The sequence below is a fragment of the Typopeltis vanoorti genome, chromosome 2 (genome assembly GCF_054136105.1).
Source record: "Typopeltis vanoorti isolate ZY-2024b chromosome 2, IOZ_Tvanoo_1.0, whole genome shotgun sequence".
Taxonomy (NCBI): domain Eukaryota; kingdom Metazoa; phylum Arthropoda; class Arachnida; order Uropygi; family Thelyphonidae; genus Typopeltis; species Typopeltis vanoorti.
The window spans coordinates 133,757,511-133,771,065 of NC_143550.1; the positions used below are offsets into that span (position 1 = coordinate 133,757,511).

The 13,555-nt window shown below is 35.4% G+C and overlaps 1 protein-coding gene across 1 annotated transcript in view; it reads left to right on the forward strand.

The window, feature by feature from the left end:
* LRP1 (LDL receptor protein 1) overlaps positions 1-13,555 on the forward strand; it is a 1,646,373-nt gene that overhangs the window by 353,703 nt on the left and 1,279,115 nt on the right. The gene's annotated exons all lie outside the window — the stretch shown is intronic.

Sequence of the window (13,555 nt, forward strand, 5' to 3'; positions counted from 1 at the left end):
TGGTCCCACTGATCTAGAAAGACAAAGACCTTATCTTCTGACAGGATCTCACTCCATGCCACACTTAAAAAAAAAAAAAAATCACAATGTCTAATTGCTTCAGTGGCCAGGTAGCTCTCCTGATATTTATCCAATAGAAAATTTGTGGTCCAAGAGACATGGAAAATTAAATTATGATGCAAAGGATAACTTAATATAATACATAATACATTATAAAAGTATGGTTTCAAGATGCAGAAATAAGAAAAATGTGTTCTATGTTGGCATTGTCACTGAAGTTTAAGTGTTAGACACCCTAGGTTAGTTCTGCTTATACATTCTCAAATATTAATAATGGAGTTATTTTTTTATTACCTTTAGGATATTTATTTTTCAAAATGTATAATACACTTTATGAAACAAAAAAATGTTTTGTTTATCCCACTGTTCACATTTAACCCTTTGACCATTAGGTTCCAGTTTCAGGTATTTTTCCCAAGATTGTTTTTCGAATTTCGATACTACTTGATTGACAAGGTATAAAAAAGTATTTATTTACGATTTTTATACAAAAACTGTCAATGATTTACTAAAGAGAATATTAACTAATAAGTGATTTTTATATATACAATAATAACTATAATAACCTTCAGTGATATTTCTTCAGCAGTTGCTAATTGTATGGTAGATTTTGAAGCATGGTAAAGCACACAACCCTATCTGGCAATCTGGGCATCACATACATGTTTTTCCAGGTAGGGCAAACGGCATAAAAACAGTAGGACAAACTGCATAAAAAAGTAAAAAATGTTTGCAAAACACATGTTTTGCGCTTCTACAAACCTGATGTCTAGCCATTGTTTTTACACCACATGTGTCCTTCTTGCTTTCATTTCTAGCAAACTATACACAAATTTCTTTTCTCACAGTGAACAATTGCCCTCTATGTGTAAGCAAGAAAACTAAATCATAAATGTGCTTATGATTGCAAAACGAAAAAGTTTACAGAAACGTGCTCAGATCGTAAGTAATGCTATAGTCTGACCATAGATGTGAGAGCTGTCATTGGCAGACTTCCAAGAAGAGTTAGTTCACACTGAAGTGGAGAAATAAATAAATAATGTGATGTACGAATTGGTCACCAACATGCAAAATCACATGCTTTATACTTAAAATTTTCCAACTGTTACACAAGCAAAATAGTTACCACTTTAAAAACTACAATGATCATAAAAGAGAAGTTAATTTTCTGACGTGTAATAATAAACACTCATCCCACAATATGGATTGATTACCCTATTATCGGAATGGATTCCCCTTCTTTTGACATGCGCAAAAGTGTTGAAGGGTCTTGTATCTGTGGGCATACTATTCCAACGAATTACAGAAATGCTAAAGAAACGACACCAATGAATGCACACAGTGTGTTAGTAATGGTCAAAGTGTTAAGTTGGACTATGGATAAATTTGATTGAAATTCAATACAGTAGACTCTCGACTATCCCGCCTAATGTGGCGGAAGGGCAGGCCGGATAACACAAAAGTGGATAGGCCAGAGTTCTAGGCCTTCCTTTTCACGCAAATGTGAAAAGGTATGCCTAAGATGAAAGAGTCAAACTTACAGTTTTTAGTTTTTGAAAAAGTCCTTGATAGATGACTGCTTCACCCTTTTAGCCCTCTTCCGCGATGCAATGTCCCTCCACTTATGCAAGCAGATGATATCAGCTGGCGTCACTTCCTCCTGCTCACTAATGTACTGCAGCGCTGCCTCAATCATCTTGAACCCTTCTGAATGTGGGATGAGATTTTTCCTGTCATCTAAGGATGTCTCCTGCTCCTCCTTCTTCCCCCTGTGCCACCATTTCCACAATATCGTTGTCAGTTATTTCATCAACTTCGTCGTTTGACATCCATTCTGTAATGTCTTCTGCATTGATATCGTCACAGCTCGGTACATTTTTGAGCAATGAAACAAGTTTATCGTTTTCATCTTCCACTTCGGTTTCACACATGGGTTCAAGGTTGAAATGTCCACCTTCATGGTCCAAAAGAATTTTCCAAGACTTTACAAGTGATATGTTTCGAATCTCTTCCCATGCTTCGGCCAATCACTTTATGACATCTAGCAAGTCAATCTTTTTCAGAGTAGTTATGCAGTCTTCATTATTATCAATCGCTGATATCAACGAACTGAGAAGATGCTGATGATACTTTTTCTTTAGCATTTCAAGGATGCCCTGGTCCATCGACTGACAAACAGCAGTCACATTGGGTGGTAAAAATAAAGCTTTGATGTCTCCATCTGTTTGTCATTGGCAGGATGCATAAGTGCATTGTCAAGAAGTAGCACAGCTTTTCTCGACAAATTGTTGTCTTTCAAATGTTTTTCTACAGTCAGTACGAATTCATTTTTGAACCAGGTTTTAAAGATTTCTGAATTCATCCATGCTTTCTTTTGATGTGTGTAATATAAGGGTAGTGATTCCTGATTTTTCAGTTTTTTAAAAGCTCTAGGTTTCTTTGATTTTTCCATTGACATAAGCCTAAGCTTGTGGTTGCCGGTTGCATTACTGCAAGCCAAGATGGTGACTCGTTCCTTGCTTTTCTTGTATCCTGGTATAGCGGCTTCTTTTTTTGATGCAAGCGTTTTTGTAGGGAGCATCTTATAATTTAAACCGGTCTCATCGCAGTTGTACAACTGCTCCCCAGAAATTCCCTCCTTTACAATAAATGTAAAAAGATAGTCTTTGAACAAAGGTTAAGCCTCTTTATCAGCGGATAAAGCCTCCCCACTTATGGTAATCTTGCGAATACTGAATCGTTTTGTCCACCAATCTAACCATCCATCACTGGCATTAAATTCTGAATCTTCTCCTACATGTATTTGTCGCTTAAATTGCAATGGTGCATTGTCAATATCGGCCCAGTAACAGGCAAGCCTTTTCCTCTTAAGTGTTCATGGCACAAAAATAAAGCTTCCTTAACTTCTTTATGCTTACCTTTCAGCATCATTTTTCTTACTTTCATTCCACTTCCACTAGCTTGTGCAGCACACCACTTTTCAATTTCTGCTCAATTTTTCTTCCAATCTCCAACTGTACTTTTCCCGACTCCTACCTCCGAAGCAATAGTTTTTGCCGTTATCACAGAGTCTAGTCACTTTATAGCACATAGTTTCTCCTTCATAGTCACTACAACCTTTTTTCGTTTATCACCCATTTCTTAATCTTTAATAAAAAAAACAACGAAGCACACCAAACAACAATTTACTAACGTAACCAAGAACAGTGGCAAACGTATTCCGCACTTGTGGACATCTGATACACAACTGACGAAGCGGGGAAATCCGCACTTTGCGTGTCTCAACTTGTGTTATGCACATGGCACATGGGAGGATTGTAGCAGACATCCGCTTGCAACACCTTGGAACAGTAAATTACAGTACGTATTCCTCATTTTATCACGGAGAATTACTGTATTATTATAATTCTCCATGATAAAATCCGGGCTCCAGATAGTACGGAGGCCGGATAGTCGAGAGTCTACTGTATTTAGAATCCACACAAAAATGTGTCAGAGCATTTCACTTTTTTTTTTCCTCTCTGACCATTAGCTGGGATGCAGTGAGGTAAAATGTGTCTGAATTATATAGTATGGTGCAAGAATTCCCCACTAGCTGTACTGACTTTAATAAATTTTGAGATTAGGATGTGTGGTCACTTAAACAATTAGAACATTTGCTCATTTGTATTTCTGCCTCATTTTCACAGAAGATTGCATTTATTACATCATCATCATCATCATCAAATTCCTGATATACACCCTCAAGGGGGGCGGACAGGATATGATAGTACTACATGAAAATACATCGTTACTAACTTCTTTTCTACAATTTTCCTCCAAATCGGTCTGTTAAATGTCAAGACGCCAATATTATCAGGTCTTATATTTCTGTCTTCTAAGAAACTTTTTACTGTATCAATCCACCTATATCTTGGTCTTCCTCTTGGGCTTTTTCCTGGCAACCTGGCAGAGAACACCTGTTTTGCTAATCTTTCCTTGTCCATTCTGTTTAAGTGACCATACCACCTGAGATTAGCTCTGTTAACACATTCCTGGATGTTGATAATATCAACTTCTTTTCTAATATCCTCATTTTTTAATTTGATATTGCCATTGATGCCATCTGTTCATGCTCCTAATCTTTCTCAGGACTCTCATATCTGTGGTCTCCAGTCTTTGGTCAAGTGTTTCACTTCTAACCCAACTCTCAGATCCATAAGTTAAAATTGGTTTAAACACTGTCTTGTATACAGCTAAATTAGTGTTTTCGCTAATTTCTCTCTTATTCCATATAAATTTATTCAGTTGACTTCCTACCATACCAGCTTTGTTTATTCTGTTGTCTATTTCCATATTTAATTTACCATCTTCACTAAAAATCATGCGTATGTAACTGAAATATTTTACTTGTTCTATAAGTTCTCCATTCACAATGCAGTTGATATTTTCAATGTTTTTGCCTATTTTCATTGTCTTTGTCTTTTTAATGCTGACCTTCATAACATATCTATTACAACAGTTATTTAATTTAGTCAGAGAATCTTGCAGACTTGTAGCGGATTTATTTAGAAGTATAACATCATTTGCATTCCAATTTTGATATCAGGTTTAATACCACTTTCCTTCATAATGTGATCCATATAGATAATGAATAACAGAGGGGATAACATACATCCTTGTCTGACATCAGATTTAACATTGAATCATCTTCCTGTACTTCCTTCAATTCTAACTGCTGACTTACAACTCCAATAAAGACTAAGTATTGCTTGATATAATATCCCACTGACACTGTATAACTTTTTCCAGATCTACAAAACTTAAATACAGATCTTTGTTATATTCCCATGATTTCTCAACTATCTGTTGTAAAGTGAAAATCTGATCCTAACACCTTTATTTGGCCTGAATCCAGCTTGTTCTTCACCAAGGTTCTCTTCCACCATATCTTGTCAGAAACACTCAGTAATGAAATGAAATGCCAGGGGGCGGAGCCCCTTAGTCTGATATACATCCTTAATGGGTGTATAGGATTACAAGCATACATTATTATTATTATTATCATTTGAAATAAGAAAAAAATTTTTTTAAAAAAAATAGCATCACTAAACTAGCAGTACACAAGACAGTTTTTAATCTGAAACTGATAGATCTGAAAGATGGGTTAAAAATAACTCAAATGAAGAATAGAAACTATCAGTTAAAATTGGATTAAAAACTGTCTTGTTTACTGCTAGTTTAGTGTTGCTATTTAAAAAAAATTTTTCTTTCTTATTTCAAATGACTTTCAGATGTTTCTTCACCATACCTCAGCTTTTCTTATTTTATTATTTATTTTCATCTTTGTTTTGCCACTTTCCTGAAAATTATGTTGAAATAGTTGCTGAAAGGTTGTATTTTTTATGTGGCTCACACCCATGAAAGGTTGTAAACTTATAGTACTTTAATACTGTAGGTGGGCTATTTTTATTTTTCACATAAATATGACAGGTTCTAAAAGAGCAATCAAAATGATTGATTTTCATTATCCACACATTGATTAGGTAGCAGTAAAATCTCATAAGAAGAATGAAACTGAATTTATGAGCTATTGTGAGACAGCTTTCTCAAGCAGCATGCAACAGAAGGAGCTCAAGGTCAAAGAGTCTCCCACCTAAAGTCACTCACAGACAACCATGCTCACAACAGGATTTGAACCTGCATGGTTGGAGAGTGGATATGCTAACTGTTAGTAGGCCAACCAGGCCTATTTGCCCATAGGTTGTGCATGGTTGATGCAGTTCTGTTTTTCATGTACATGCTTTCATAGGTTTTGTCTTCTTATTTGGATTTTCTTACCAAATTTATTATAGTACAAATCCAATTAATTTAAAGAATTCTGAAGAATAACTTGCATAGAATTTATGAGGAATATGACATTGGCATGAAGTAATGGACTGAGTTTCATATCTAGTGTTGATGCTAATTCCACTTTTCTTCATAATGTGATTCATGTCATTGACAAATAGTAGTGGAAAAAGTGTGCATCCTGTCTTACATCCAACCATTTTACTATTTCCTTGAATTCTAACTGCTAACTTACAACACGAGCATAGCAATTCATATTGTTCTGTATCATGTTTCATTTGCACCATATATTTATAGCATATTGAAGGACTTTTTCCTATTCATCATCATCATCACAAATCATGGGCTCACTGCCATGTTGATGCCTGTTTCACTATCTTCTTTCACTTTTCTTTGTCCAGTGCACAGTGTCGCAGTTTTTGTACACCCATTCCACACCAGTCTTTTATATCATCTATCCATTCTCTGTATGGTCTACCTCTTCTGTTTAAACCATCCAAAATACCAAACATAAATGTCTTTATCTTACGGCCCTCACTCATTCTACAGATGTGTCCAAATAATTGCGGCTTCCGTTTTATAATCTTCTGCATTAGATTCTGTTTTGGTTGTATCTTCTGATAGAGCTCTTCATTGGTGATTTTCTGTACCCATCCTATTCTTAGAATCTTCCTGTAACAAGTTCTTTCAAATGACAAAATTCTTTTTCTTGATTCCTTATTTATTACCCATGTTTCAGATCCGTACAGTACACCGCTGAAGATGCATGTTTCCAATACTCTTAGTTTTGTTTGCAGACTGATCACTTTTCTTTTCCAGATGTTATCCATGGCCTTCAGATTTGTTCTTCCCTTTGCAATCCTGATCTTTATTTCTTTTTTACAGTCCAAGTCATATGTCAGTTTACTTCCCAAATATGTGAATTGTTCTACATTTTCTATATCAGTTCCATCCACTTGTATCTTTTGTTTCATGTTCTTCTCACCAAATACCATTGTCTTTGTTTTTTCCAAGTTCATAACAAGTCCAAATCTCTTCCCTTCCTCATTTAACAGTTTCAATGTTTTTTGTAGTTCTCTTTTGTCGTCTTCAATAATAACAATGTCATCTGCAAATCTCAGATTGTTAATTCTCATTCTGTGTACAGATATTCCTTTGGCATCTTCTTTCATTTTATCCATTGCTCTTTCTAAATGTGCGATGAAAATGCTTGGTGATATTGGGTCTCCCTGTCTAGTACCTCTGCTTGTTTTAAACCATTTCCCCAAATCATCACCTATTCTAACTGCTGCAACTGCATTCTGGTAAACATCTTTTAATATAGCTATTAGTTTTTTATCAATTCCATAGGATTCCAGAACTGCTAATGTCACTTTCTGGTCAATATTGTCAAATGCTTTCTGAAAGTCAACAAAGCAAGTATATATGTTTTTGTTTTTTCTCCTAGCTTTCTCTGCTATTAACCTCATTGTCAAAATCTGTTGAATTGTAGTTCTATCCTTCCTAAATCCTGCTTGCTCGTCTGCAAGGTATGCTTCCAATTGTGGTCTCAATCTTTCTGTCAATATGATCATCATCACTTTACCAAGGTGACTTATCAAGGCAATTGTTCTATAATTTTTACATTCTAGTTATTTCCTTTCTTGTATAATGTTACTAATATTGATTTCACCCACTCCTCTGGCATTTTCCCTTCTTTCCATACCATATTGCATAGTTGGTGCATTTCTGTAACCATACTTTCACCACCATATTTAATCATTTCTCCAGTAATGTTATCGTTACCAGGACTCTTGTTGTGTTTTAGCCATCCTATTGCTTTTTCTACCTCTCCTCTTAAAATGTCCATATCATCCTCATTACCTGGTGGTGATATCTGCTTCACTTCTTCAGTGAGTTTCCCAATGCTATCTGAATCTAGTTTTTCTTCATATAACTCACTACAGTATCTTGTCCACCGCTGTACAATTTTTTCTTTATTCATCAATACTTTGCCCTTTTCATCTTTAATTGTGGTCTGTTTTGGTTGCCACTTTCTATTAATGGTTCTGATCATTTTGTATACCTCCCTTGTTTTATGCTCTCCATAGTGCTGTTCTATATTGTTGCATTGGGCTTCTAACCATTTCATTTTATCCATTCTGACTGCTTTTTTCACCTCATTACACTTTCTTCTATATTGCTCTTCTATTTGTTCTGATGTATCCCTTCTTATCTTCAACATTTTTTTCTTCTGTACTAACTTCAGTGTTTCTTGTGTAATCCATTTCTTCTTGATCTTCTCTTCTTCTGGTACTGTTTCTTCAACTGCATCTTCTATCGCCTTCATTACTCTTTTCACTCTTAAACTCGAGTTTTTTTCTTTCTCCACACTTTTAAGTTTCTCTGCTAACACTGTTCTGTACCTTCTTCCTATTTCTGCTTCACTTATTCGTGCTGCATCTCTTCTATTCTGATGTTGGGGTTTATATTTCTTTTTCAATTTCATCTTGATGTTTGCAATCACTAAACTATGGTCCGAGTCTATATCCGCTCCTTGAAAAGTTCGACATTGCTGTACTGATGTTATCCATTTCTTTTAATCATAATCATATCAATCATGTTTTTGGTTTTTCCCATCATTTGATCCTATTATATCCTATTTTTCCTATTACTGACTTATAATATGCCTTTTTCAGATTTGCTCATCTTAAATTTACTGATCCTGATTATATTCTTTCGATTTCTTGACTGTCATTTTTTTTTTTTTTTTTTATTAGAAATAGAAATAAATAACAAAACACTGATTCCCTGTTTAGTCTGGGCCCAGTTTGCTCTTTTGCAGTTTTTTTCCTATAATTGTTTGGGCTCTTCTCATATATTTGCTTGAATAAATTTTATCTGCAACTAAGTAGGGAAATTTATCAGTATTCTGTAATTTTCACATTGTTTTTGTTCCTTTTTTTTTTTTTTATAGGTGGATAAACATTAGAATCTTTCATCTGGAATACAACCCTCTGATCTGGTTTTCTGAATCATAACCTTTGTGCATAATCACTCTTTAATTTTGTTTTAGCTCCATATTTGAGCAATGTCATCTACTCCAGCTTTAAAAAAAAAATTTTCAATGGCTATTAATCACTTTTGAAGTAATTATTCCAGCTACACATAATACCCTTATCTACATTTTTGTGCCTATTTGTGATTGGTAATTCCTTTTACAGTATGCTTTGCTCCATTTCTGAAGGTTTTCCACAATTTTTTGCAAAGTTTTAGCTTGACTTTTGTAAAAAAAAAAATACTTTAAAAAATGATGCCTGTGTAGTGGAAGTGATGTTTGCTTCCATAGGAGCACTAGACTGCAGAGAAACCATTCTAGTCACCAACTAGAAGAATGTTTTTTTTAGGGTTCTTCATCTAGTAACCAAGTTAGTCACTTTGGCACAGGCAAGAAGGATTTCCTTCTCTTTTTTGAGCTTTTAACCATGCATCTAAAAAAACTGACCATAGAACATGCACTATTTCTGACATAATATATGAATAACATTTTCTTTACAAGATGCCACGGTATCCTTTTAGTACTTGTGCTGCCCTCTGTTAAGAATAAAATCCTAAGTAAAATAAGAAAGTTTGTTCAAAAAACAGTTGGTTTAGTTTGTAGGGGAAAATTCTTCAGTTAATATTCAGTTAGTATTATTTCTTGTCATGATTAATGACATATTTTGAGTAATTATGCAGTATTGCCCTGGAAGGTAGAAGCATTATATACGGAATTACACAACTGATGATTATAACATATTTAACTGATAGCTTAGAGGAGTATCATGACATAAGAATCCACAATGAAATGATGAATAATGTTAGCATTTCATGTGAAACAGTCAAGGGGTGTTAGAGGGAAGTAGTACCAGGCTGCATATAGGATTTGGTTGACATTTCAGTGGATGAGTATTCATCATTAAGCAAGAGCAGTTAGAAGAAAATGCTGTGAAGGTAATATACCAACATTAGTGATCAGCAAGTTCATGAGCTATAAATCTCAGTCATAAAGGGTGAACAGCATAGTAAAGAAAGCAAAACCAGAGTGCAAGAGGAAATTATCCAAGCCAAGGAAATCTCTAAAAGTTATTTAGCTGTGTGACAATTAAAAGGTAATTCTCGTAGACAGGCTTAAAGTGATTTAGTAAGTAAAGTAAGACAATTAAAAGGATGAGTAACTAGGGCTCTTCTAGTATGGAGATGATAGAATTTAAAAGGAAGAGTTATGTTATTGCTCTATCATATCCTTACATTTGTACATGGACTGTTGCTATTTAATTTACTAAATCACTTAAGGAATTGAACAATGTAGATTAGGCCACACATGGACTATTGTGCTGAGATTTGGTCACCTGGTTTTCAGAAGGATGGAGAGATGTTGGAAAGGGTCCAAAGGTAACTGACTAAGGTAGTTTCTAACCTCTGGAATGTCGAGTATGAGGAAAGATTGAGAAGATGTAATTTGCAGAGTCTGGAGGAAGAGGGGGGGGATATGATAGAGACCTACAAGTTAGGGGTTGTTATGGGATCAATGCTGGAGAAGTTCTACATAAAATAGTGGAGATCGTGGGAGAACCAGAGGTCATTCCTGGAAACTAAAGGGGGTGTGAGTAGGGGAGTGAGAAGCAGGTTTTTTTCTTGTAGTGTTGTAAATGATTGGAATGCCTTGCCTGAGAGTGTGGTGCCTGCAAGGAGTTTGAGTGTGTTTAAGACACGGTATGATGAGCTGTGTGTGTGTGAGATAAAAGGACCTCCCAGATTAGTCTTTGACTCCATGAGGTCTTGGGGTAATAATAATAATATCCTATTATAAGTTAAATTCTAGTCTCTGAAAACAGGAAATTTTTTCCTAAGATTCTTCAGCTGGTTTCAATAGTTACTCTTGTGCAGGCATGTAGGTTGTGAGAAAGTTCATCTATGGTATGCAGATGCAATTAAGATATGAATGGCTTTGAACATGGTTGTGCATCTGGCAAAGGGATGGAAATATACCCTTTGGGTTTTGGACCTTTTGAGTATGTCTGGGGAGGGAAAAGAGAAAGTTCTACAACAAGGCCAAATAGCTTGCATATCTAATTATAAGATTAGGCCAGGTGGTAATTTCTTATGTCTATGTACAAATGCCAGGAGTATCAGAAACAAAGGGATTGAGTTCGTTGCTTTATTGAACATGTTGTGGCTTAAGATTGTTGGCATTAGTGAAACTTTGCTATCAGAATCAGATATGATAACTAGGATCGAGTGGATATACTATTTTTAGGAATGACAGAAGAGATAGGAGAGGAGGTTGAGTACTACTATTAGTGATATTAGACAAATGAAGTTCATTTAGGGTAGAAACACAAGAAAACAATGATGGTAATAATGTCCTATGCAGCAGTGAGTTTGAGCCCACCTGGTGGTGGCCTCAAACTCACTGTTTGAGGCCACCACCTCAAACAGTGAGTTTGAACTCACTGTTTGAGGTCTTTAACCTCCACTGAATGAAGTGGAGGTTAAAGGAATGAAATATATGGTGGGGTGTTGCATTGCTACAGACTTGGCGAGTCAGTTGTAAGAGGATGATGAATACATTGCCAATTTAGCCTTATGGATGCTAAAAGAGTGATTCATTATGGATAATTTTAATTATCCAAATTTTGATAAGAATGAAGAGGAATTGATTTATTTGTTACCAGACAACTTTCTCAAGCAGCATGTTAAAAAGGAAACTCAAGGTTAAAGAGTGTTAGATTTGTTCATAGCATAAGAAGAGGTCTCTGTTAAGAATATGACTATTTTACCACCAGTTGGTGACTGCTATCATGATGCTGTGCTTTCTTGGGAAGTATCTAATTATATTGATGTTCCAGTTAGAACAAGTTACATGCTAAACTACAAAGCTGGAAGTTATGATCAACTTAGGAGAATAGTATCTTTACTGAATGAGAAAATGTCAGCAATTGAAAAAGTGCTTAAATGAGGTGAATGTATACCTAGAGTTCGAAGAATCAATAGGGTGGGAGTGCAATGGATGTGCAACCTTATTAAGAAAGAGATTCACAAGAAGAAGATGATGGAAAGAATATCATGAGAATAAGAATGAGGGGAGTTATGAATTATATAAAGCACAGGCTAGAAAAGTAACACGTATTGTGCGTTAAGATAAATTCCTAAAGGCGATCCAAAAAATTTTTATCATTATGCCACAAGCAAAAGAAAGAAAGAATGAATGTGGAAGAATAACTTTACCGAATGCAGATAGTACTCTAATGTCAGAAGTTAATGAGGTTGTTCAATTAATGAGTACTCACTGTGCTAAGATATATCAACAACATTGGATGAAGAGTTAGAGGTCCATGAGAATGAGGTTGAAGAGCGGTTTCATAACCTGGATAAGAATTTGGCAATAGGGAACAGAAGGAGTATCAGCATGCATGCTAAGCAAGTGTTTAGCCAAATTGGCTAGGCCTTTCACATGTTTGTATAACTTGAGTCTTAGCTCAAGAATGGTATTACTAGAATGGAAGGAACGATAGTTCCATTGTAGAAGAGTAGTGCAAAAATTATGTATCTAACTACTGACCTATCAGTATTTCTGGTATGGTGCGAAAGATTTTAGGGAAGTTGATAAGAACTCATAGAAATGGGTAAACAAACAAGCTATATTCTGCTAAAAACAGCATGGATTTACTAAAAGAAGGTCCTGTTTCAGCAATTTGCTCACATTTTATAACAATATTATGGCTGTGTTGGATAAAGGGAATGGATACACTATGATAATGTTGGATTTTGCTAAGGGATTTGATAGGATACCACATGAAAGGCTGTTGCATAAACTGGAGAATGCTGGAGTTGGAATATAAACTCTTGACTTGGATAAGTGGATGGTTGACAGACAATTATCAAAAATTGGTATATGGTGGGTGAATATGCTAGATTTAAGGTGTATCTTATGGTTCAGTCCTTGGGTCATTGTTGTTCAATCTGTACATTAATGACATTAGGAAGGTCTAACAGGAAATATGCAATTGCTGATGATGCAAAGATAGGCAAGGCAATCAGGGATGCTATTAGATATCTAGCACTTACAGAATGATTTTAATAGGCTAAAAATTTGGTCAAACAAAAATGGTTATCAGTTTAATGTTAGTAAGTATAAGTTGCGCGCTTTTGCGTGATGCGATTTCTAGCAGCATACTATGTTAGCAGGGTTTTGCTACAAGAAACGGAGTAGGCAAGGGATCTTATCCTACCGGTGGATAGGAGTTTGAAGTTCTAAGATCACATAGCAAAAATTGCAAATAATTCAGAGAATAATTGTGATATTGAAGCAAACCTTGACATGTAAGAATAAGGAAGTCATTTTGCCTCTTTATTAGGCTTTGATAAGACCACATCTGGGTTATTGTGTGCGGATTTGGTCTCCTGGATTCCAAGGGGATAAAGAAGCTGTGGAAAGGGTGCAAAGAAGAGTTACAAAGATTACATTGGGATTATGGGATTTAGATTATGAGGAGAGATTGGAAGCATGTAGATCACAGACTCTGGTTAACAAAGCTAATCCACAGACAATCCACAAACATCCATGATGTTTGTTGGATTGTCTTTATGTGAAGGATGAATTTTATTAACAGGTGTGAGACCACTGCCTCACTTATTGAAAGCA